Raw genomic sequence first — 24276 nt, forward strand, 5'->3', positions numbered from 1 at the left:
CTAGTTAGCTACCAAACAGGATGATTATCTTTTAAAGTGTCACTTTAGGGCTTTCTGAACCAGTAGAGTATGTCATATTTAAATAAAAAGAAAATCTCATCCATCATAGAGATCGTAGCTGCTTTCCCCAATAGCCATTCGCCCACTCTTTCTTACTAGCAGAACTCAAATTTTATGGAAGGTGTGATTTGCTCAGTGAAATTATGATACATCCCAGACTCCTTTGCAGCCATCTCTCTCTCTCGGTCAATAAGGTCTAAGTAGCAGCCTTCTACCCATTCTTCCTCTTTCCTCCTATCCGGAATGTGGTACACTTGCTGGAGCTTCAGCAGCTACCTCTGAACCATGAAGAACAGGCCAAAAGAACCAGAGACAAATTCCTTGAGCCACAGAAACGAAGGCAACAACCATTTATTTTGACTTCTCATCTTGCGAGGAAACTACATCTTTGGTGTTAACCACGCTGTGGTCGGGACTGTTGTTTCTAGCTTTTAGTCTATTAGCTCTACTCTTCATTTAGGTAATTCCCATTAAGTATCATATATTTACCCATCCATCCTTCTGTACTGAAGTACAGTCGACACGCAATGTTATATTAGTGACAAGTGTAACATTAACTATCTTTTAAATACAATGATTTGTGCTTTTAATATTTATATACCTGATTGTGAAGTTGACCTATAACCTGAAAATTAAACAAAACAAAACAAAAAACTTCTACTACTGGAAACTAAACAGCGTTACCAGACTTCACTCGCCAACCATAGTGCATGCAACCCAGAGCACACAGACCTTAGAGCCCAAGTTCCACTGAAAGGCCAACCAGCAAGGCCATCAAGGATCAGAAGGTGAAGGAAGAAATATCATCTTTCTACGGTCTCACTTCAATGAGTAAGTACACTGTTGGTGTACACTGAGGGCTTTTAAAAAAATACATACATTTTCAAGTTCTGATATTTTTCCTGTACTAGTTAATCACCAAAGGAAAATTAGAGTGGAATAAAACTACCCCAAGAAGTCAACTTAGCAACTTCATACATAATTCAAAGCCCCTCTCCCAGGGACTCTCAGGCAATCCTCCCCCAGCATGTGAGGATGTGAGCAGCCATGGCAGGTGTCCTGTAAATCTGGTCTGTTTGGACAGAATCTCCAAGCACACTTGCTCCACCTACACAGTCTTCCCTGGAGAAATTCCCAGAGCTCCAGCTAGCTAAGACCACTGCAGCCACTTTTCTGTCTAGCTTTATATTAATAATACAATTCAACCACCCCTGACTCCCTAAGCCCAAGGTGAGGAGAGGGCAGGTCTATGCAAGCCCCGAGTCTCCAGCACAAGTGGAAAGTCATCTTTGACCTGCATTGAATACTAGAAAGACTAAGCAGTCTGCCCAAAATAAAATATGCTGTTATTTTATTAAAATGAAGAGTTTTTGTCTAGAGGTCAGACATTTTCCTGGAAAGAAATACAGTGAAATATTTCAAAATAATTTCAATAAAAGTGAGGTTCTAAGGGAAGAATGAGATATACTACCAGTCACATTTTAAAGACTGGCCTACGAGATGATAGTTGTTAGCACATGGAGCTCCAGGATTTTAATGACCCTGCAGAGAATATGTCTTGTTCCTGCATCAGACCATTTTGATTTTGCATACAGCATAATTTTAATGTATTTGTAATAATCTGTTCCCATATGCACTTAATATCCTGTGGTAGAGTGTATGATTTTTTTCAAACTACTCACTACCTCTCTCTGAACCCCTTTCTACATCCCCTAGTGTGTGTACTCCTGCCACAAGCCCTGGCCAGCAGGCTGAGAGAGCAGCTCCCATGGGGGACATGCTGTTCCCTCTGCAGAGCAGAAGCTGTCAGAGCCATTATACAGTTCTGCTAACACTATTGTTTCCCTCTCTTGGAAGATCAGCATGTCCCAATTCTTGTATAGAGTCTGAGACAAAAGTACCAAAAAAGCTATAGATGTACGTGATTATTAGGAACACATAAACATGCGATTTGTGACATCAAGAACATAAGGGGGAAGGGGGAGTAAACTCCCATACTCTCTATAGTAGAATTTTTGTATGCAACTGAAGTTCAGCTTAAAATGGATTGTTGTCGCTTTGTTTTTTTTTAAGATTGTATTTACTTATTTGACAGAAAGAGAGTACAAGCTGGGGATCAGCAGGCAGAGGGAGAAGCAGACTCCGTGCTGAGCAGGGAGCCTGATGTGAGATTCGATCCCAGGACCCTGGGATCATGACCTGAGCCAAAGGCAGATGCTTAACCAGTGGAGCCACCCAGGACAGGTGCCCCATGGACTGCTATATCTTTTTTTTTTTTAAATATTTTATTTATTTATTTGAGAGAGAGAGATCACAAGGAGGCAGAGAGGCAGGCAGAGAGAGAGGACGAAGCAAGCTCCCCGCTGAGCAGAGAGCCCAACTGGGACTTGATCCCAGGACCCTGAAATCATGACCTGAGCGGAAGGCAAAGGCTTTAAACCACTGAGCCACCCAGGCGCCCCCTGGACTGCTATATCTTAAGGATAATTTATGTAGTCCCAAAATTAATCACAAAGAATGTATCTATAGAATACACACAGTAGGAAATGATAATCAAAGCATGTCACCACAACAAGATCAACAAAACACAGAGAAAGATATTAAGAGAGAAAGTGAGGGGCAAAAAGGCCGCAAGACATACATAAAAATAACAAAATGGCTAAAGTAAATCTTCCCCTATTAAGCTTAAAGAAAAGGATTGAAAAAGATATCCCAGGGATGCCTGGGGGGTGCAGTCGGTTGAGCAACCAACTCTTGTTTTCAGCTCAGGTCATGATCTCACGATTGAGGATCTCATGTAAGATTGAGCACCATGTCACACTCTGCACTCAGTGGGGAGCCTCCTTAAGATTCTCCTTCCCTCTCCCTCTGCCCCTCCCCTCCACATGCATGTTCTCTTTCCCTTTCTCTCCAAAAAAAAATCTTTTTTAATTTAAAATTTTTTAAAGATTTTATTTATTTGACAGACAAATCACAAGCAGGCAGAGAGGCAGGAAGAGAGAGAAGAAGGGAAGCCATATCCCTGCCAAGCAGAGAGCCCGATATGGGAGGCAGAGAGAGAGGAGGAACCAGGCTCCCTGCTTGAGCAGAGAGCCCGATGTGGGGCTCGATCCCACGACCCTGGGATCATGACCTGAGCTGAAGGCAGAAGCTTTAACCCATTGAGCCACCCAGGTGCCCCTTAATTTAATTTTTTAAAAGACTTTATTTATTTATTTGAGAGAGAAAGAGAGAGAGCATGAGAGGGGTAAGGGTCAGAGGGAGAAGAAGACTCCCCACTGAGCTGGGAGCCCGAAGCAGGACTTGATCCTGGGACTCCAGGATCATGACCTGAGCCAAAGGCAATCACTTTACTGAGCCACCCAGGCGCCCAATAAATCCTAAAAAAAAAAAAAAAAAAAAAAAAAAAAAAAAGATATTCCATGCAAATAGTAACCAAAGGACAGCAGGAGTGGCAATATTAATATCAGACACTTTCAGCCAAACACTGTTACAAGAGACAAAAAAAAGACATTACTAAAGGTCCAATTAACCAGGAAAGTATAACAATTATAAATATTTATGCACCAAACATCAGTGCTCCAAAATATATGAAGCAAGTATCGACAGAATTGAAGGGAGAAATAGACAATTCCACATTAACAGCTGAACAACTCAATACTCTGCTTTCAATAATGGACAGAAAAACCAGATGAATGAACAATAAAGAAACGGGACTTGAACAATGCTCTATACACTGTAGATATATACAGAACACCCTTCCCACCACAAACAGAAGAATATACATTCTTCTCAAGTGCACATGAAACATTTTCCAGGATATAGACCACATCTTAGGCCACAAAACAAATCTTAAAATTTTAAAAGACTGAAATCATACAAAATATCTTTTCCAATCATAATAGATAGAAAGTAGAAATCAATAGGAGAAGGAAAACTAGAAAATCCACAAATACATGGAAACTAAACAACACACTCTTAAACAAACAATAGGTTGGGGTGCCTGGGTGGCTCAGTGGGTTAAAGCCTCTGCCTTCAGCTCAGGTCATGATCTCAGAGTCCTGGGATCCAGCCCCGCATCGGGCTCTCTGCTCAAGCAGGGAGCCTGGTTCCTCCTCTCTCTCTGCCTGCCTCTCTGCCTATTTGTGAGCTCTATCAAATAAATAAATAAAAATCTTTAAAATCATTAAAAAAAAATAAAAAATAAATAAAATAAACAATAGGTCAAAGAAGAAATCACAAAATAAGTCAGAAAATATCTTGAGAAAAATGAAAATATAAACACAATATACCAAAACTTATGGAATACAGCAAAAGCAGCTCTAAGATAGATGTTTATGGCTGTAAATGCTAACATTAAAAAAAACTTAAGTCAAAAACTTAACTTTACCCCTTAAAATTATAAAAATAGGAGCACCTGGGTGGCTCAGTCAGTTGGGCATCCAACTCTTGCTTTTGGCTCAGGTTGTTATCCCACGGGTTGTAAGATCAAGCCCCATGCTGGGCTCCATTCTCAGCAGGGAGTCTGCTTGAAGATTCTCTCCCTCTACTGCTTCCCCCACTCACACACACTCAGGCACTCTCTCTCCCAAATAAATAAATCTTACAAAAAAAAAAAAGTACAAACTAAACCCATTTCCTAAAAAAAAAGGAAATCATGAAGATTAGAGCAGAGATAAACAAAACTGAGAAAGCAGAAAAATTAAACTAAGAGTTGGCGTTAAAAAAAATCAACAAAACCAACACTTAGCTGGGTTAAGTAAGAAAAAGAGATGACTCAAAATCAGAAATGAAAGAAGGAATGACAACTAATGCCACAGAAATAGAGAGGATTACAACAGAATACCATGAACAAACAAGTGCTTGCCAACAAGTTGGATAACCTACAAGAAACTGATAACTTTCTACAAACACACAGCCTACCAAGTTTGAATGATAAAGGAAGAGAAAATCTGAACGGACCATAACTAGTTAACAAGATTATTGGATCAGTAATCAAAACTTCCCAATAACAAAAAAGCCCAAGACCAGATGTTTCACTGGTGAATTCTACCAAACATTTAAAGAATTAGCACCGACATTTCTCAAACTCTTTCAAAATATTAGAGAGAAGGAAACACTCCCGAACTCCTTCCGTGAGTTGAGCATTACACTAGTACTAAAGCCATGCATAGATACTACCAAAAGACAAAAACAAAAACAAAAAACCAGAACAGTTTCCCTGATGAAATTTGATGTAAAAATCCTCAACAAAATACTAGCAAACCAAATTCAACAGTACATTGAAAGGATCATGTACCATCACCAAATATACCTACATTAATGGAATCTAAGACAAAAACCATATAACCATGTCAATTCATGCATAAAAAGCATTTGACAAAATTCCAACATCCTTTAATGATAAAAAGCATTCAGCAAACAAGGAATAAAAAAAAATCACCTTGACATAAAAAACAACCTATATAAAAAGCCTATAACTAGGGGCGCCTGGATGGCTCAGTGGGTTAAAGTCTCTGCCTTCGGCTTCGGTCATGATCCCAGGGTCCTGGGATTAAGCCCTGCATCAGGCTCTCTGCCCAGTGAGGAGCCTGTTTCCCCCTCTCTCTCTGTCTGCCTCTCTGCCTACTTGTAATCTCTGTCTGTCAAATAAATAAATAAAATCTTAAAAAAAAGTGCTATTTACAATAGTATTGAAAAGAATAAAATACACAGGAATAAATCTATTTACAATACTATTTTTTACAATTTTTACAATACTCTATTTATAATATGTTTTACGATACAATACTATAATACTTTTTTGATACTATTTACAATAGTATACTATTTACAATAGTATCAAAAAGAATCAAATACAGAGGAATAAATCTAACCAAGAAAGAGAAAGTATTGTATATTGGAAACTACAAAACATTGCTGGAAAAAATTATAAATGACACCCTGTCTTCATTGACTAGAAGATTTAATACTGTAAAGATGTCAACAGCACCCAAAGCGATCTATACAGATCAATCCCATCCCTACCAAAATCTCAATGGCATTGTTTTGCAGAAATAGAAAAATCTATTCTGAAATTCATATGTAATCTGCAGGGACCCTGAATAGTCAAAACAATTTTGGAAAAGAAAAACAAAACTGGAGCTTTCATACTTCCTGATTTCAAATCTACAGTAATCAAAACAATATGTTTGGCATAACGACAGACACAGAGACCAACAGAATGGAATAGACAGCCCAGAAACACACCCTTGCATATATGGACAAATGATCTTCAAAAAGGATGCCAACATCACTGGATGGCAAAAAGACAGTCTCTTCAGAAAATGTGAAAACTAGGTATCCACAGGCAAAGAATGAAGCTGGACCCTTACATTATACAATGTACACAAATTAGTTCAAAATGCATTAAAGAGCTAAATATAAGACCCAAAATATATAACTTGTAGAAGAAAACACAGGAGAAACGATTCATGACACTGGATTAGGCAATGATTTCTTTAAATGACACCAAAAACACAAGACAACAGAACAAAAAAATAGACAAATGAGACCACATCAAATCTATAACTTCTATGCTCAAAGGACACATCAACAGAGTGGACAGAATATCTTTGGTATGGGAGAAAACTTCTATAAATCATATATCTGGTAAAGGGTTAATATCCAACATATAAATAAATAATATAAATATTTAAAAATGCATATAAAGGAAAATAAATCAGGGTAAGAGAATAAGAGAAGTGAGGGAGGAAGGGACCTATTTTAAAGAGAATAGCTCCTGATATGGTAATGGAGGGAACAAGGTAGATGGGGCAAGGGTAGGAGCTATATTTCACTAAGTGTACTTCATTTTCTAGCTTTGAGTTTGGGGCCATACATAATTATGAAACAAAATAAAATCAAAAGGAAAAAAAGATCCCTAGAAATCAAAAGTGAAAATGAAGCAAAACATTTATAATCTTCCATCATACATAACCATGTAACAATTTGTCAGTGTTATCACTAGAAGGGAATTTTTTCAAGTGACTTTAAGTTTAGTAATTTGATTGGACATTCCTAACAGGATTACCCTAAGGACAAAAAGACTTTTTTGTTTTTTTAAGTGGCCTCCACACCCAACATGGGGTTTGAACTCTTGACCATGAGATTAAGACTAACATGCTCTACCAATTGAGTAAGCCAGGAACCCCATAAAATTATTTTAAATGGTTTTAGTTAATTATATTGTTATTTTGATATGATACCATGTTATAGAAGGAGAGAAAAGAGAACCTAAGTTCACAAGGGCAAAAAGAATAGAAAAGTCAATAGCCACAAAAATTTAGAAGTTACAAAGTTGATTGAAGCATTATTTGACCTAGGAGACCCAAGAGCCAATAGAAATTTCCCCCACATGGTATGAGGGAGTCTTCTCCAGGAGACTTCCTCCAAAAAGGAAGGAGAATACATAATACATCATCAGCATAAACTCATTGTCCTTAAGACCCACCACATACGAAGCTTTCAAATAACATTCTAATTTTCCATTCTTTTTTTTTTTTTAAAGATTTTATTTATTTATTTGACAGAGAGAGATCACAAGTAGGCAGAGAGGAAGGCAGAGAGAGAGGAGGAAGCAGGCTCCCTGCTGAGCAGAGGACTCGATCCCAGGACCCTGAGATCATGACCTGAGCCGAAGGCAGCGGCTTAACCCACTGAGCCACCCAGGCACCCTAATTTTCCATTCTTAATTATGAGTATATGACAATTACCAAACATCCAAGGAAGGAATCTAATCTGAAACCCAGCCTCTAAAACAACCTGGGAGAGATAAAAAAGAAGTATTTTTCATGGAAAAGTTAAAAAAAAATTGTAATTAATGTCCTCAGAGATAAAATACTGCACACTGAAATCAGAACAATGCTCAAAGGAAGGGGAAGCTTCTAAAACTTAAAAATATGAGAACATAAATGAAAAACTCAAGAAAAGAAAACATCAAGGAAATTTCCCTAAAATTAGAGCAATAAGACAAAACAAAAAATCAGACAAAAGAAGAAAATCAGAGTGCACTCTGGTACTTGTCTTATTATTACTTTTAAATTGTACAGATGTTTTAAAGATCTTACATGGGGGGCACCTGGGTGGCTCAGTGGGTTAAGCCGCTGCCTTCGGCTCAGGTCATGATCTCAGGGTCCTGGGATGGAGCCCTGCATCAGGCTCTCTGCTCAGCAGGGAGCCTGCTTCCTTCCCTCTCTCTGCCTGCCTCTCTGCCTGCTTGTGATCTCTCTCTGTCAAATAAATAAATAAAATCTTGAAAAAAAATAAGATCTTACATGGGGACTTCTGGGCCCAGTATCACATGTAAGAAGCTGAACAGACTGAAAAATCAACAGTTCTTGGATCCAAAAGAGAGAGAAGGACCGAGGCGAACTGATGCCGCAGGATTAGAGAGGCAGAAAGGCAAACACCCAGAGTTGTGGTTTATCTGAGAAGAGACTCACCAGCAAAAGGCTTGAGGAAACCACAGCCAGGACAGAAAAACATGAACTGAGATTGACAATCTGCAAGAGGATCACTGTGGACAATTCTCAGAGTTAAAAATTCCAGAAGGATCTAGTCACAGGGAGGCCCATAATATTCTCAGATTTATCCCGGGGAACTCATATGCTCACTTAGTAAACAGAAAAAATCCACTCCTGCCTCTTGGAGGGGGAGGAGAAAAGGGACCAGGTTTAAATAGGTGTGAGCATTCTGTTTCGCAGGGCCTGCCTTCAGGGGAAACAATCAGAGCTTTACCTGCTCGAGTTAAGCCCCAGACTGAGCTGGGGGCAGGGAAGTACCCAACCCTAATGCCCTAGAGCCATCCTGTCCCATCTTCAGGCAGGAGAAAGAAACTGGGAAACATGTGTGAAGCCCACAGCCCTGAAACCTAGGCTCACTAAAGTACTGAGACCCAATCACAGAACACTTCCCCCTCCCCCCACAGCTCCCCATCACACTTCTATAAAACCTACTTACAGCAGTTCTTTTTACCCAGGACATCCTGTATGATGATCAAGAAAAAGTCACAAGGCATACCAAAAAGCAAAAAACACAGATTGAAGAGATGGTGAGCCTCAGAACCAGATATGGAAGGCATGTTAGAATTATCAGACTGGAAATTTAAAACAACTATGATTAATACTCTAAGAGCCCTAATGGATGAGGTAGGTCACAAGCAAGAACAGATGAGATAGATATAAAGAGGTAAAGATAAAGAGAGAAAGAGTAAAGATAAAGAGATAGATATAAAGATTGATGAAAGAGAGAGAGAAGGAAATCCTAACAAGGAACCAAAAAGAAATGCTAGAGATTAAAAAACACTGTAAAGGAAACGAAGAATGCCTTTGGTAGTCTTATTTGTAGACCAGACACAGCTGAGGAAAGATGCTTTGAATTAGAGAACATTATTGACAAATCCTCAAAAACTGGAAAACAAAGCTTTTTTTTTTTTAAATGATTTTATCCATTTATTTGACAGAGAGAGCACAAACAGGGGGCATGGAAAGGAGTGGGAGAAGCAGGGTTCCCAATGAGCAGGCAGTCTGACGAGGGGCTCGGTCCCACTCCTTGGGATCAGGACCTGAGCCGGATGCTTAACCCACTGAGCCACCCCGGTGCCCCAACAAAGATTCCCTTTAAAAAACAAGAGAATATCCAAGGTCCATGGGACAACTACAAAAGGTGTAACATGTGTAATGGGATTACTAGAAAGAGAAGAAAGGACAAAAGGATCAGAGGGAAATACTGGAAACAACGACTGAGAATTTCCCCCCAAATGAACGCAGGCATCAAACCACAGATTCACAAAGCTCAGAGAACTCCAGGCAGGATAAATGCCCAGAACAACTACACCTAGGCAGATCATTTTCAAGTTAACAGAAAAACTAAAAAATTAGAAAATTCTGAAAGAAGTAAAAAAAAGAACACTATACTTTCAGAGAAACAAAGAACTGCTTTAACTTCTCAGTAATTGCACAAGCAAGAATGAAACGAAGTATTTAAAGTGTTAAGAGAAGTAAACCACCAACTTAGAATTCCGAACCCTGCAAAATTATCTGTCAAAAGTGAAGGAAAAATAGACTTTCTCGGACAATAAAAATTGAGGGGATTTGTTGCCAAAATAATAGCAATAGTATATTCCGTTATGTATGCTTAATGTGTGTGTCTTAGGTATACAGGGATGGGCTTATGGATTCTTATATTCAACTAGAATGGATGGCAGCAATGATACAAGGGATGGCAGGAAGGAATTAGGATTTTGTTACTATAAGGTACTTGACACTACCATGAAGTAGTACAGTTTTATTTGAAAGTGGACCTGGAGGGCATGTGGGTGGCTCAGTCAGTTAAGCATCTGCCTTGGGCTCAGGTCATGAACCCAGAGTCCTGGGATTGAGCCCTGCATTGGGCTTCTTGCTCAGCAGAGAGCCTGCTTCTCCTTCTACCTCTCCCTCTGCCTGCCATTCCCTTTGCCTGTGTTCTCTCTCTTGCTGTCAAATAAATAAATAAATAAATAAAATCTTTAAAGTGGACCTGGACTGGGGCGCTTGGGTGGGTTAGTTGGTTAGTGTCCGACTGCTGATTTTGGCTCAGGTCACAATCTCAGGGGTGTGAGACTGAGCCCCTTGTTGCACTCCACGCTTGGCCGGGGTCTGCTTGAGATTCTCTCACTCCCCCTCTGCCCCTCCCCACTGCTTGCACATGTCCCCTCTCTAAAATAAATAAATAAAGCTTTAAAAAATAATAAATATTAAAAAATAATAAAGTGGATCTGGATTAATGATAAATATATATTGCAAACTCTAGGGCAACCAATAAAGAAAGAAAAAAAAAGGTACAATTGATATGCTAAGAAAGAAAGAAAATAGAATCATAATAAATGGTCAGTTAAAACCACGAAAGGCAGAAAAAACACAGAAGACAAAAACGGGAACAAAGAACAAAAACAATGAAGAGAAAACAGTAACAAATGCTAGATATTAATCCAGGTTTACCAATAACACTTCTAATGTCACCGGTCTAAATGCACCTATTAAAAGGCAGATTTCAGAGCAGAATAAAACACACAACCCAAATACATGTTGTGTATTAGAAAATTACTTTGAATATAAAGACACAGATTAAAAGTAAACAGATGGAGAAAAATAGACCCTGCTAACACTAACATGCTTACATTAATCAAAAGAAGGCTGGAATATATTAATTTCAGACACAGCAGACATCAGTGTAAGAAAAGTTAGGGATAAAGAAGGGCCTTATGTAATGATATATTTATATTTACATAAATATAAATTCTCCAAGAAGACATAGCAATTCTTCCTTAACATTATGCATGCCCCTAACAAGGTGTCAAACTATACAAGGTAAAACTTACAAGTCGAAACAGGTGAAGCCACTAACGTGGCTGGAGACTTCAACACCTATCCCTCAAAAATGGACAGATCCAGCAGGCAGAAAAACAGTAAGGACACAGTTGAACTCAATAACACCATCAATCACCAAGATGTAATTGACATCTACAGACAGCTTCATCCAACAATAGTAGGATACACATTTTCCTCAAACTCACATGGAACATTTGCCAAGATAGACTACATTCTGGGCTATAAAACACATCTTAACAAACTTAAAAGAGGTGTGCTTGGGTGGCTCGCTCAGTTCAACATCTGCCTTCAACTCAGACCGTGCATCAGGCTCACTGCTCAGAGAGGAGTCTGCTTCTCCCTCTCCCCCTTTCCCTGCTTGTGCTCCTTCTCAAATAAATACATAAGATCTTTTAAAAAAACAAGCAAAACGAAACAACCAAAAAAAATTTTTTTAAAGGAATAGAAATCAGTTTCTGCTTGCAGACTAAAACGGAATTAAACCAGAAATCAGTAACAGAAAGGTAACTGAAAAATCCCAAAATACAGGGGGACTGAAAACATACTTCTGAATAACAAATTGGCTGAAGAAGAAATCTCAAGAGAAATTTTTAAAGATTTTGAACTAAATGAATTTGAAAACACAACAATCAATAAGCTCCTAGACAGGTTAACAAAAGACGGGGGAAAAAATAAAAACCAGAAAGGGGGATACAAATTACTAATACTACAAATGAAAGAAGAGACACCAGTAGGGATCTTACTGAAAAGGATAATAAAGGAATACTATGAACAACTCTATGCCTACAAATTTGACACCGTAGATGAAGTAGACCAATTATGTGAAAGACACATCTGCTAAAATTTACTCAGGCAGAAATAGGCAATTTGAATATAGGTCTTTATCTATTAAAGACATTGAATCAGTAATTAATAGCCTTCTAAAACAGAAAGCATGAGGCCCAGATGAGTTCTCTGGTGAATTCTATCAAACATTAAAGGAAGAAATTATACCAAGTATCTATTTTCAATCTCTTTCTGAGGATAGAAGCAGAGAGAATATTTCCTAATTCATTCCATGAGGCCATAGTTACTCTCATACCAATACCTGAAAAAGACATTACAAGAAGACTGCAGACCAGTATTTCTCATGAACACAGATGCAAAAATCTCCAACAAAATACTAGCAAACTGAATTCAAACTGAATTATATGCCATGACCAAATGGGATTTATCCCAGGTATGCAAGGCTGGTTCGACATTTTAAAATTAATGTGATATATCCCATTAATAGAGAGAACATCACAGAAAAAGCATTTGACAAATCCAACCACCATTCATGATAAAATCTCACAGTAAACTAGGAATGGAGGGGAACTGTCTCAACTTGATAAAGAATATCTACAAAAAGCTACCGCTAACACCATACTAAAGGGTGAGAAACTCCAAGCTTTTCCATCAAGATTGGGTAAAAATATAAGGATGTCTTCTCTCTTTTTTTTTCTTCCATTGATTTTTCTATTGGCTGTGGTTATTACAGTTTCATAATCTGAAGGAAGTCCTATTTCACTCACCACTTCTTTTCAACACAGCTCTTGAAGTCCTTGCTAATACAGTAAGTTAAAAGGAAATGAAAGGTATGCAGCTTGGAAAGGTAAACATGAAACTATTGTTCGAAGATAACATGATTACCTATGTAAAAAAAATCCAAAAGAATTGGTCAAAAAAACCTCCTGGAAATAATAACTGACTAAAGCAAGGTTGCAGAATACAAGGTTAATACTGAAAAATTAAATTGCTTTCCTATATCTCAATAATAAACAACTAAAATTTGAAATAAAAAAACACCATTTATATTACAACCCGCCAAAATGAAATATTTAGGTATAAATCTAACAAAAGTCATACAAGACCTGTATGAGGAAAACTACAAAACTCTGATGAATGAAATCAAAGAACATATAGATGGAGAGATACTCTACGTTTTTGGATAGGAAGACTAAATATTGTCAACATGTCAGTTCTTCCCAACTCGATCTATAGATTCACTACAATCCCAATGACAATCCCAGCAAGTTATTTTATGGATATCGACAAACTAATTCTAAAGGTTAAATGGAGAGGCAAAGGACTCACAACAGCTAATAGAACACTGAAGGAGAAGGACAAGGGACTGACACTACCCAATTTCAAGACTTAAGTATAAAACTACAGTAATCAAGACAGTGTTATACTGGCAAAAGAACAAATAGATCAATGGAACAGAATAGGGAGATCAGAAAGAGACCTTCAAAAATATAGTCAACTGATCTTTGACAGAGGAGCAAAGACAATACAATGGAGCAAAGATAGTCTTTAAAAAATAATGCTATAAGTAGACATCCATAGAACAACAATAACAACAAAATGCATCTAGATACAGACCTTTCAAAAAAATTAACTCAAGGGGCACCTGGGTGGCTTAGTCATTAAGCATCTGCTTTTGGCTCAGGTCATGATTCCAGGGTCCTGGGACTAAGCCCCGCATTGGGCTCCCTGCTCCATGGGAAGCCTGCTTCTCCCTCTCCTACTCCCCCTACTTGTGTTCCCTTTCTTGCTCAAATAAATGAATAATATCTTAAAAAAAAAGTTAACTCAAAATGGGCCACAGACCTAAATATAAAAGAAAAAAATCGCAAATATTGTAGACGACAACATAACCTAGAGGACCCTGGGTATTGTGATACCAACACCAAACACGCAATCCGTGAAAGAAATTTATTTAATGTTTGAATTAATCATTAGTGATGAACTTATTGAAATTAAAAACAACTGCTCTGTGAAAGACCATATCAAGAAAATGGAATATAAGCTACAGACTGAACAAAGATATTTGCAAAAGACACATCTGATAAAGGACTGTTATCCCAAATATACAGAGAACTCTTAAAGCTCAACAAGGTAACAAACAATCCAATTGAAAAATGGGCCAAAGATTTCAACAGACACCTCACCAAAGAAGATATATGATGGTGAATAAGCACATGAAAAATGCTGAATATCAGATGTCATCAGAGAAATGCAAATTAAAATGAGACTCCACTGCACATCTACCAGAACAGCCCACCCCAGAGCACTGACATCACCAAATGCTGGTGAGAATGTGGAGCAACAGGAACTCCACTCATTGTTGGTGGGAATGCAAAATGGTAGAGCCACTTGGAAGAGTTTGGTGTTTTCTTACAAAACTAAACATGCTCTTACCATACCAGCCAGCAGTCATGCTCCTTGGTATTTATCCAAAGGAGCTGCACACTATATGTCCTCACAAAAACCTGCACATGGATGTTTATAGTAGCTTTATTCTTAATTGTCAAAAGTTGGAAGCAATCAATGTGTCCTTCAATAGGTAAATGGACAAACTGTGGTACAGAAATATAGAGACAATAAAAATACTGGTGGTTTCCAAGGGACAGGTGGAGAGCACAGAGGATTTTTAGGTCAGTAAAAATGCTTTGTATATTATAATGATGGAGAAATGTCATTATACCTTCCTCCCAACCCACAGAATGTTCAACACCAGGAATGAATTCCAAGTAGACTATGGACTTTGGGTGACTGTGATGTGTCAATGTAGGTTTATCCTCAGCAACACATGTACTGTTCTGGTGAGTGATGCTGAGAATGGGGAGGCAAGGGATATGTGGAAACTTGTACCTTCCTCTCAGTGTTGTTGTAAACCTAAAACTGCTCTAAAAAAAAAAAATCTTTGGGGCACCTGGATGGCTTGGTCGGTTGAGTGTCCAACTCTTGATTTCAGCTTGGATCATGATTTCGGTCATGAGATCGAGCCCCACATTGGGCTCAGCATGGAGTCTACTTGGGATTCTCTCTCTCTCCCTCCACTTGCTCTTACTCTTTCTAAATAAATAAAATGTTTTAAAAATATATGCATGATGTATTTTGCAATAAAAAATTTTTAATAAAGAGAAGACTGTGGGGACACCAGCCTTTGGCTCAGGTTGTGATCCCAGGGTCCGGTATCCAGTTCTTTACTGGGCTCTTTGCTTGGCAAGGAGCCACTTCTCCCTCTGCCTGCCTCTCCCCCACTGCTTATGTTCTCACTCTCTTTCTCTCTTACAAATAAACAAATGAAATCTTTTTTTAAAAAATAAAAAATATAAAATTTAAAAAAGGGTTTGGCCAATGATAACAAATGCTGTAAATACATCAAAAAGCTGAAGACTGAGAAATGACGTGAGATTTGGAAGCACAGAGACCTCGGCAGGAATGGTTTTGAAAAAAAAAATTATCAAATATATTATTTACACAAGGGAAAGAAAAAAACAATGGTAACTAGAATAAGACAAAAGATATGAATGTCTTTTATGTAGGAAAATATAAATATCTACCAAAACACATTAAGGAAACCTAGATAAGTAGAGAAACACATACTCTTTTTTATTATTTAAATTCAAATTAGTTAATGCATAGTGTCTTACTAGTTTAAGGGGTAGAATTTAGTGGTTTATCAGATGGATAAAAGACCCAGTGCTCATTCTATCAAGTCCCTTCCTTAATGCCCGTCACCCAATTACCCCATCCACCCATCCATCTCCCCTCCAGGAGCCCTCAGTTTGTTGCCTAGAGTTAAGAGTCTCTTATGGTTTGCCTCCCTCTCTGTTTTTATTTCATTTTTCCTTCTCTTCCCCTATGAACCCTTATGATTTTGTGAGAAACACATATTCTTGATTTGGCAATTTAATATTGTAAAGATCATTAACTGTTCCTGTATAGGACTTATAAAATCAATCAATCAAATTCACATCAAAATCCCCTAATGTTTTTTGTAGGATTTGTCAAGCTGATGTTAGACTACATAGGGGTAAAAGCAGTTAAGAGTAGCCAGGGTGATTCCAAAGAATACAAAAATGCTCTCTACCATCACCCCTTCCCTCACTCTCTCTCTCACATACACACACCACACACACACACACATTTAAAAATTATTATAATACAGACAAATAGACCAACAGAATAGAACACCTTAAAACAAACCCAATTCTTTATAAAAACCTAACAGGACAAATCTGGAATTGTCTATCAACAGAGAAAGGACAGAATATTCAATATTAAGATCCCTACCTTATTCCATCTACAAAAGTGAATTCCAGGTAAAGTTAAAGATGAAAAAAAAAAATCTTTAGAAATCACCATTACTCCATTAGGGCAGCATGGCACAAACTACTGATTGCCTACAACTTGTATGTACCAATATTTTATATCTGAAGTTAAAAATTTCTAGAGCATCCATGTGGAAGAAACTCTGATACAAGGACATCTGTTACAATACACTTTGAACAGTGAAAAGATAGAAATTATCCAGGTCACCCTCAGCAAAAAATGGAAAAATGTGTGGTTTAGTTGTATTATAAAATACAGTTATACTGTAAATTTCAGATATTAAAATAAACTGCATGCATATCTAGATACGTATCTAGGAATGTAACAAAAACATGAATAAAAAAACCAAGCTATAGATTCGTTCCTTATACCATTTACTTAAAACTGTAAAAACACAAGAACATTGTACGTTATGTATAGATATAGGATATGTGGAAGTATAAAAAAAAAATCTACAGTAAGAATTAACCTCTAGCAAGAGTGGAACAAGGAAAAGGACTTTGGCTGTACCTATATAGCATTTTTTATCCTTAAGAAAAGACATCTAAAACAACATGGCTAAACACTGACATAAATAAAATTAGAATGGGGGTGGATTTGAGTATCTGCTGTATTATTTCCTGCTTGAAATACTGCATAATTTTTAAAGTCTTAATTCTTTTTTTAAAATAGAAGAAAATCACTGTATGTTGGATTTTTATAGGGAACTCCCACCTGTTGGAGCACCGATGGTGAACTGCCCCACCTTCTCCTGCAGCCTTGTCCCTGCTCCCCCATCCCCAGTGGATACATCCCCAAAGCACATGCTCTGGGGGATGATAGCCTTCACACCTGGCATGATTCCTAACAGTAGCAGCTGCGCCATCAGTATCTGACAACTACACAGACCGCTGGATACAAACTTCTCCAACCTGCACATGGTCAACTTGATACTATTCCAATTACTGAAGGAACCCAATTTCTAGGTTTTCTGATCCTGTTCCTTCACCACGAAACCACAGTTCCTTCTTTCTTGACGGTTTTGTCTAACTTCTTTTTTGTAGGTTTTCTGGTGCCCTTTGCTGCTCCTCATAGCCCTGACCGTATTTAGTCAACTTGGATTCTGCTTCTTTTTTTTTTTTTTTTTTTAATATAATTTTTTATTTTTTATAAACATATATTTTTATCCCCAGGGGTACAGGTCTGTGAATCACCAGGTTTACACACTTCACAGCACTCACCAAAACACATACCCTCCCCAATGTCCATAATCCCACCCCCTTCTCCCAAACCCCCTCCCCCCAGCAACCCTGAGTTTGTTTTGTGAGATTAAGAGTCACTTATGGTTTGTCTCCCTCCCAATCCCATCTTCTTTCATTTATTCTTCTCGTACCCACTTAAGCCCCCATGTTGCATCACCACTTCCTCATATCAGGGAGATCATATGATAGTTGTCTTTCTCCGCTTGACTTATTTCGCTAAGCATGATACGCTCTAGTTCCATCCATGTTGTCGCAAAAGGCAAGATTTCATTTCTTTTGATGGCTGCATAGTATTCCATTGTGTATATATACCACATCTTCTTGATCCATTCATCTGTGGATGGACATCTAGGTTCTTTCCATAGTTTGGCTATTGTGGACATTGCTGCTATAAACATTCGAGTACACGTGCCCCTTTGGATCACTACGTTTGTATCTTTAGGGTAAATACCCAATAGTGCAATTGCTGGGTCATAGGGCAGTTCTATTTTCAACATTTTGAGGAACCTCCATGCTGTTTTCCAGAGAGGTTGCACCAGCTTGCATTCCCACCAACAGTGTAGGAGGGTTCCCCTTTCTCCGCATCCTCGCCAGCATCTGTCATTTCCTGACTTGTTGATTTTAGCCATTCTGACTGGTGTGAGGTGATATCTCATTGTGGTTTTGATTTGTATTTCCCTGATGCCGAGTGATATGGAGCACTTTTTCATGTGTCTGTTGGCCATCTGGATGTCTTCTTTGCAGAAATGTCTGTTCATGTCCTCTGCCCATTTCTTGATTGGATTATTTGTTCTTTGGGTGTTGAGTTTGCTAAGTTCTTTATAGATTCTGGACACTAGTCCTTTATCTGATATGTCGTTTGCAAATATCTTCTCCCATTCTGTCAGTTGTCTTTTGATTTTGTTAACTGTTTCTTTTGCTGTGCAAAAGCTTTTGATCTTGATGAAATCCCAATAGTTCATTTTTTCCCTTGCTTCCCTTGCCTTTTGCGTTGTTCCTAGGAAGATGTTGCTGCGGCAGAGGTCGAAGAGGTTGCTGCCTGTGTTCTCCTCAAGGATTTTGATGGATTCCTTTCGCACATTGAGGTCCTTCATCCATTTTGAGTCTATTTTTGTGTGTGGTGTAAGGAAATGGTCCAATTTCATTTTTCTGCATGTGGCTGTCCAATTTTCCCAGCACCATTTATTGAAGAGGCTGTCTTTTTTCCATTGGACATTCTTTCCTGCTTTGTCGAAGATGAGTTGACCATAGATTTGAGGGTCTATTTCTGGGCTCTCTATTTTGTTCCATTGATCTATGTGTCTGTTTTTGTGCCAGTACCATGCTGTGGATTCTGCTTCTTTTACAAAAATTCTCCCCATATATTTGTGAAACTCATTCCTGACCTCATGCCAGTCTCTTCTGAAGGGCATCCAGCCTGGTTTTAAATTCCCTTGACTCTTAAGGTGGTTTTTGCAACAGAGGTCTTCCTTTAATTCTGCTGACTTTCTTATTTCTTTCTGTGTGGATACAAACAGAATTTGAGATCATTTCCTGCAAACTTCTCATCTGCCTTCAGAATCCAAAGTTACTGCTTCATGGAAGATGACTGAGCAGATTTTAGAATGGTAGGTATATAGTTCTGGGAATTCACACAACTAAATAAAGTGCCCCTTTGAAAAGGTGCCCTGCATGAGAGAGCATGGTATAAAGGTTAAAAATAAATGCTAGTCTAGTAAATTAAGAAATATAATGTGTACAAGTAGAAAATATTCTCACATGAGTGGTCTGACGAGATGTTGTGTGGAACCAAAACAAAGTCATCCGTGTCACAAGAAGAGTTCTTGCTACTAGTGCTGGCAGAATCTTTGGACACTTGTAGATAGTTGGGAGGACCCAATGGTGGGGAGGATAAGTTTTCTTCCTGAATATGCTGCCTATCTGGAAGGGACTAAAATTAACAACATAAAATTAAAACTGGCCTAGTAATAAAATGCACGTCAGAATAGCCATTAGACTAAGGAATACTGTCTTCATAAAAGTGGGCATAAAGTTAATTCTATCTTAAAATTTCAGAAAAAAGAAATCTCTTTGGAAGATCTTTCCCTTAGGAAAGCAGTTTAAAGTGTCTTCATATAAAGACTTCTAAAATGTTTTCCAAAAATGATACTTAAAAATATATCATACCACTTATCACGTACATGTCTCCCTCTCCTGAAATTTCTGGGATGTGTTTTCATCATCTCAACATGCCCAGTTTCGGCTCTTGGCCTAGCAAAACAGGTACTCAATAACTATTCACTCGATGACTAAAACACTATGTCCAGGGACTTTAGACTAATAACATCTTGCACACATTTTAAAAAGTTTTAAACCTCCAGTGAAGAAAACATTATAAACAGGAAAGCAAGAGACCACGTTATGCAAAAAAGTAAATAGATCGGTAAGGATAACTACGTTCAAGCCTAGAGATATATGTTTGCTCACAGAAAGCAAGATCTGGAAAACCTTACAGGCTGTGGGTACATTCCTTTTGTTCTTCTTTTGTTAGGGGGAGGAGTGGGTTTGCAGGAGCTAGGACAGGAAGGAAAGGAAAGCATATAAAAGGTATACAAGCAAATACACAGATGTAAGCAGTTGTATGTCCTGTGGCATTTGCCTAGTTCAAGGACTCAAGTGACACCTCTAATTAAATGTCTTGGTTACACAATGGTTTTCTGAAACAATGAACTTCCTAATTTATTATGTTAAGTTCTCTATGACCTTGTTTAACCTTCATTTCTATTTAAGAAAAGGAAAAATACTACACGATGCCCTTTAATCTTAAACCCATGTCCTAAACACCCAATTCACTGCTAGTGCTCCTTCGAATGTCACTGTGCAATGAAATCTGTATCAGATCTCCTCTCGTGTGTGTGTGTGTGTGTGACACACATGACATACAATCCCCTCATCACTTTTTAAAGAGACCTTGTGTGTCTAGTAATAAAGGGAAGGGACAATGGAAAGACTAACATGACCAACCGTCTACGATGGGCTAGACATCGCTAGGTGCTTTCCATGTCTTACCTAACCCCAGTCATGTTCTGAAACCCATATCATACATGGATACAAACAGCTCAGCTCAGAAGTTTAGGAAATTTGCCTGAGATCACACAGCTAAAAAGTGCTCAAACTGATCCCAAGCATCTAACTCCACAATTTCTTTCCAGTGGTTTAGGCAGGCCCTTTCTCAAGCTCTTCCATGCCTTCGTCAAACCGTCTGCAGCCACAGCATCTGAGTGGAAGGGATCTTCTCCCTGCTGGTCTCTCCACCCCGTGCTGTAAGTCCGGTCCCCTCCACCTCCTCAGAGACCTGGACCAGCTCCCTCTGCCCCTTACGGTCTCACCCTCTCCCTTTCCTCTGGTTTTCTTCCCCTCTGTGCATAAACACATTCCATTTTCTCACACTTCAAATCCCTGCAGTCCTTTTAATCACCGTCTTCTCTCACGTCTTTACTTTTTAACGATGTCTCTTGAAATTATCAATCTTTACTGACACAAGCTCCTCACCTCCTACGTATCGCTCAACCCACCATAACCCCCTTTCTGCCTTCTCCTGTGCAATCACACGGTCTTCACCAGGCTGGCCAGGCTTCTCCCTGCCACGTCGTGTTACCCACACTCTGCTTCACCCACGCTGCAGACCACTCAACCCTCAACCCCTTCATTCAGTGAACCGGCTTCTCCTCCCACTTCTTAGTCTGTTCTGTGGGTGCCGGCTTCTCTTCCATCCCTTAAAGGAGAGGGATGGAGTGTGGAGTTCCCCAAGGTGTCACTCTGGACCCTCTACGCCTCACATTTTTAAAAAATTCTGTTCGGTTAGCCGCTGCACTGTACGTAATCAGCATCTGATGCGGTGTGCAGTGACTCACTGGTTACGTGGAACACCCAGTGCTCATCATGGCCTGCACTCCTCACATTTTTATCCGCACCGCAGCAACCACTCTCACCCTCCAAGTACCCCCTCACCTCTGCGGCCTAGATCTCTCCAGTGAGCACTGGACTAACTCACTACCATTCTGCTCCAAAGGGTTGCTCCCCGCACTCCATGCTCGAGTGACTTTACCATGATCCATCCATTCGGTCTCCTGTTCAAGCATCTCCAAGCTTGGTGAACTCTACCTTTCTCTTACCTGGCCCCCACCTTCCCTGTAGCTCAGGCCCTTATTCTCAGAAAAAGGAAAAACAAAACAAGAAACGTACAACAGTCTGCAGGGTTCTATGTGCTCTAACAAGTGACCACTCTACTCTCTACTGCTCTCAAGCCCCGGCTTCCACCCTGCAGCAGCTCACAGCACACCTCCACCTAAAAGCACTCTGACGGCTTCCACAGCCAAATCCTGTCAAGAGACATCAGCCCCCTGCCTCTCTAGCTGCACCTGTCCCTCCCCCATGCCACCAGTGCTCTGCATCCGCCAGCCTGGATGGCTTCACAGAGCCTTGTTCACAGAACTTCCAGCAATGATGGACGGTCTACATCTGAGCGCCCAGTGTGCTGGAGACCCACTAGCCACAGATGGCTACTGAACATTTGAAATGTGGCTAGCCTGACTAAGGAACAAAATTTTAAATTTCACTTAATTTTAACAAATTTAAGTAGGCCTGGAGGGGCTCCAGGGTTTCTTCAGGGCGTCATGCTTCTGGAACTTCATGAATGGGAATTCTTCTGCCTATAATACCATTCTTTTACTAATTCACCTTGCTAGGTCTTTCTTCAAAACTCAGCTCAATGCCCTCCCCTGAGCAGCCTTCCCAAGTTCTTGCTCTGATTTCATGCTCCCCATTCATGTTCCCACAGGCAATAATGAGACACACACATAAGCTTCCAACAGAGGTTGCTTTACCTACCTTGTCCCCACACAACTAAATTAAAAGCTCCTTAATGTAAGGGACTGGGTCATTTCATTCATTAGTATCAACCAGAACCTTACACAGACTAGGTGTTTAATAAATGTTATGAAACCAAGAAACATGATCTAAACAGCATTTAACCTATAGCCAATATCGTAACTAAAAGACTAATTTGGATTATTTTTTCCTTCCAAGATTTCTCTGGAATCAAGTAGCAGCTGGGTATTTGTGTGAGAATGTAAAAAGAGAATGTTGTATGTGCATGCCTGTGTGTATCAACTCTCCACATCAGTCTACTCCAGCCGTAGGAAGGAAGGGGAGGCTTGCATAAAATCATCTTATTTTTGGCAGTTTTCATTAAAAGCAAGGCCTTTTAAACCATCCCCTTTCTCACTATCTGGAAATGATACAGGAACATTCTGGATTTCCTTTTACTCCTCAGTTTTCCTTTTTCCCTTTTTATTTTCACTTCAAGCTGCCTTTTTTTTTAACCTTTTTTTTTAAAGTTGGCTCCACGCAGTGTGGAGTGTGGGGAGCCATGCAGCAGAAACAAGGAGTCACGTACTAAGCGAGGCCTAAGGAGTGAGGGATGTAACCGATTGACCCTAGGAATGCAAGGAGTCAGGTACCAAGCGGAGCCTAGGAGTAAAGACTATAGATTAACTTAAGGAATGTGAGTGCTTTCACGGGTGACGTTTGATGGATACCAGGACGGGTCGTTCTTGCGGGCCGAGAGCGACAGTGGAGCCCCACATGGATCTTGAACTCACGACCCTGAGACCAAGCCCTGGGTTGAGATCAAGAGTTAGATGCTTTATGGACTGAGCCATCCAGGTGCCCAACCATTAGCTTTTAATAAAAGCCTTCTAAAAATCGTTTTCCCACCAAAGTTTCTAGCATCTAAATAAGCGTCCTCTCTCCCCCAGCATGTCCTCACCTCTCTTAGCACTCCATCCCTTGGCCAGCAGCCTGAGCCAAGCTCCGAGCGCTCTCCCCTTCAATGCTGCCCCACCCAACAGAAAACCCCAACTGGCTCTCGCCAGTCAAAGCAATCTCCAATTCAATGAACCTCCTACTGGACCCCCTCTATCTCATTCCTGGGTCATCCTACAAACAGGCTCCTCTCTTCTGGCTCTCTCCCACATCTCTCTCATAATTAGATTCTTCCCTGTGGTTCTTTCTCAAGCATCAACTTCGCTTTTCACATTATGTCTCACACAGCATCAAATATAGACTTCATAATAATAGCTACAGTTTATCAAGCGTGCCCAAGGCTGCTGTTCATGAAGCCTGCCTTACAGAGGAGGGGGCCCTGGCTCAGTGCTGGAGCTGACCTGCTCCAGGTGAAGCGTGAGCCAGCGGCCCCACCAGCGCTGAAGCCAGATGGAGCCTGGCCCCAAATAAAGCCAACTGTCTTTCCATGCCAGTACACTTCCTCCGTGTTTCTCCCCAGTCACTCCAATTCCAGTGTCTTCTTATATTCTGGACTAAAGCAGGAATGCACAACACTTCTTTTCCCTCTTAGCTTTTTAAAAAAAAATTTAGGGGAATAT

The sequence above is a fragment of the Mustela nivalis genome, assembly GCF_964662115.1.
Source record: "Mustela nivalis genome assembly, chromosome: 17".
Taxonomy (NCBI): domain Eukaryota; kingdom Metazoa; phylum Chordata; class Mammalia; order Carnivora; family Mustelidae; genus Mustela; species Mustela nivalis.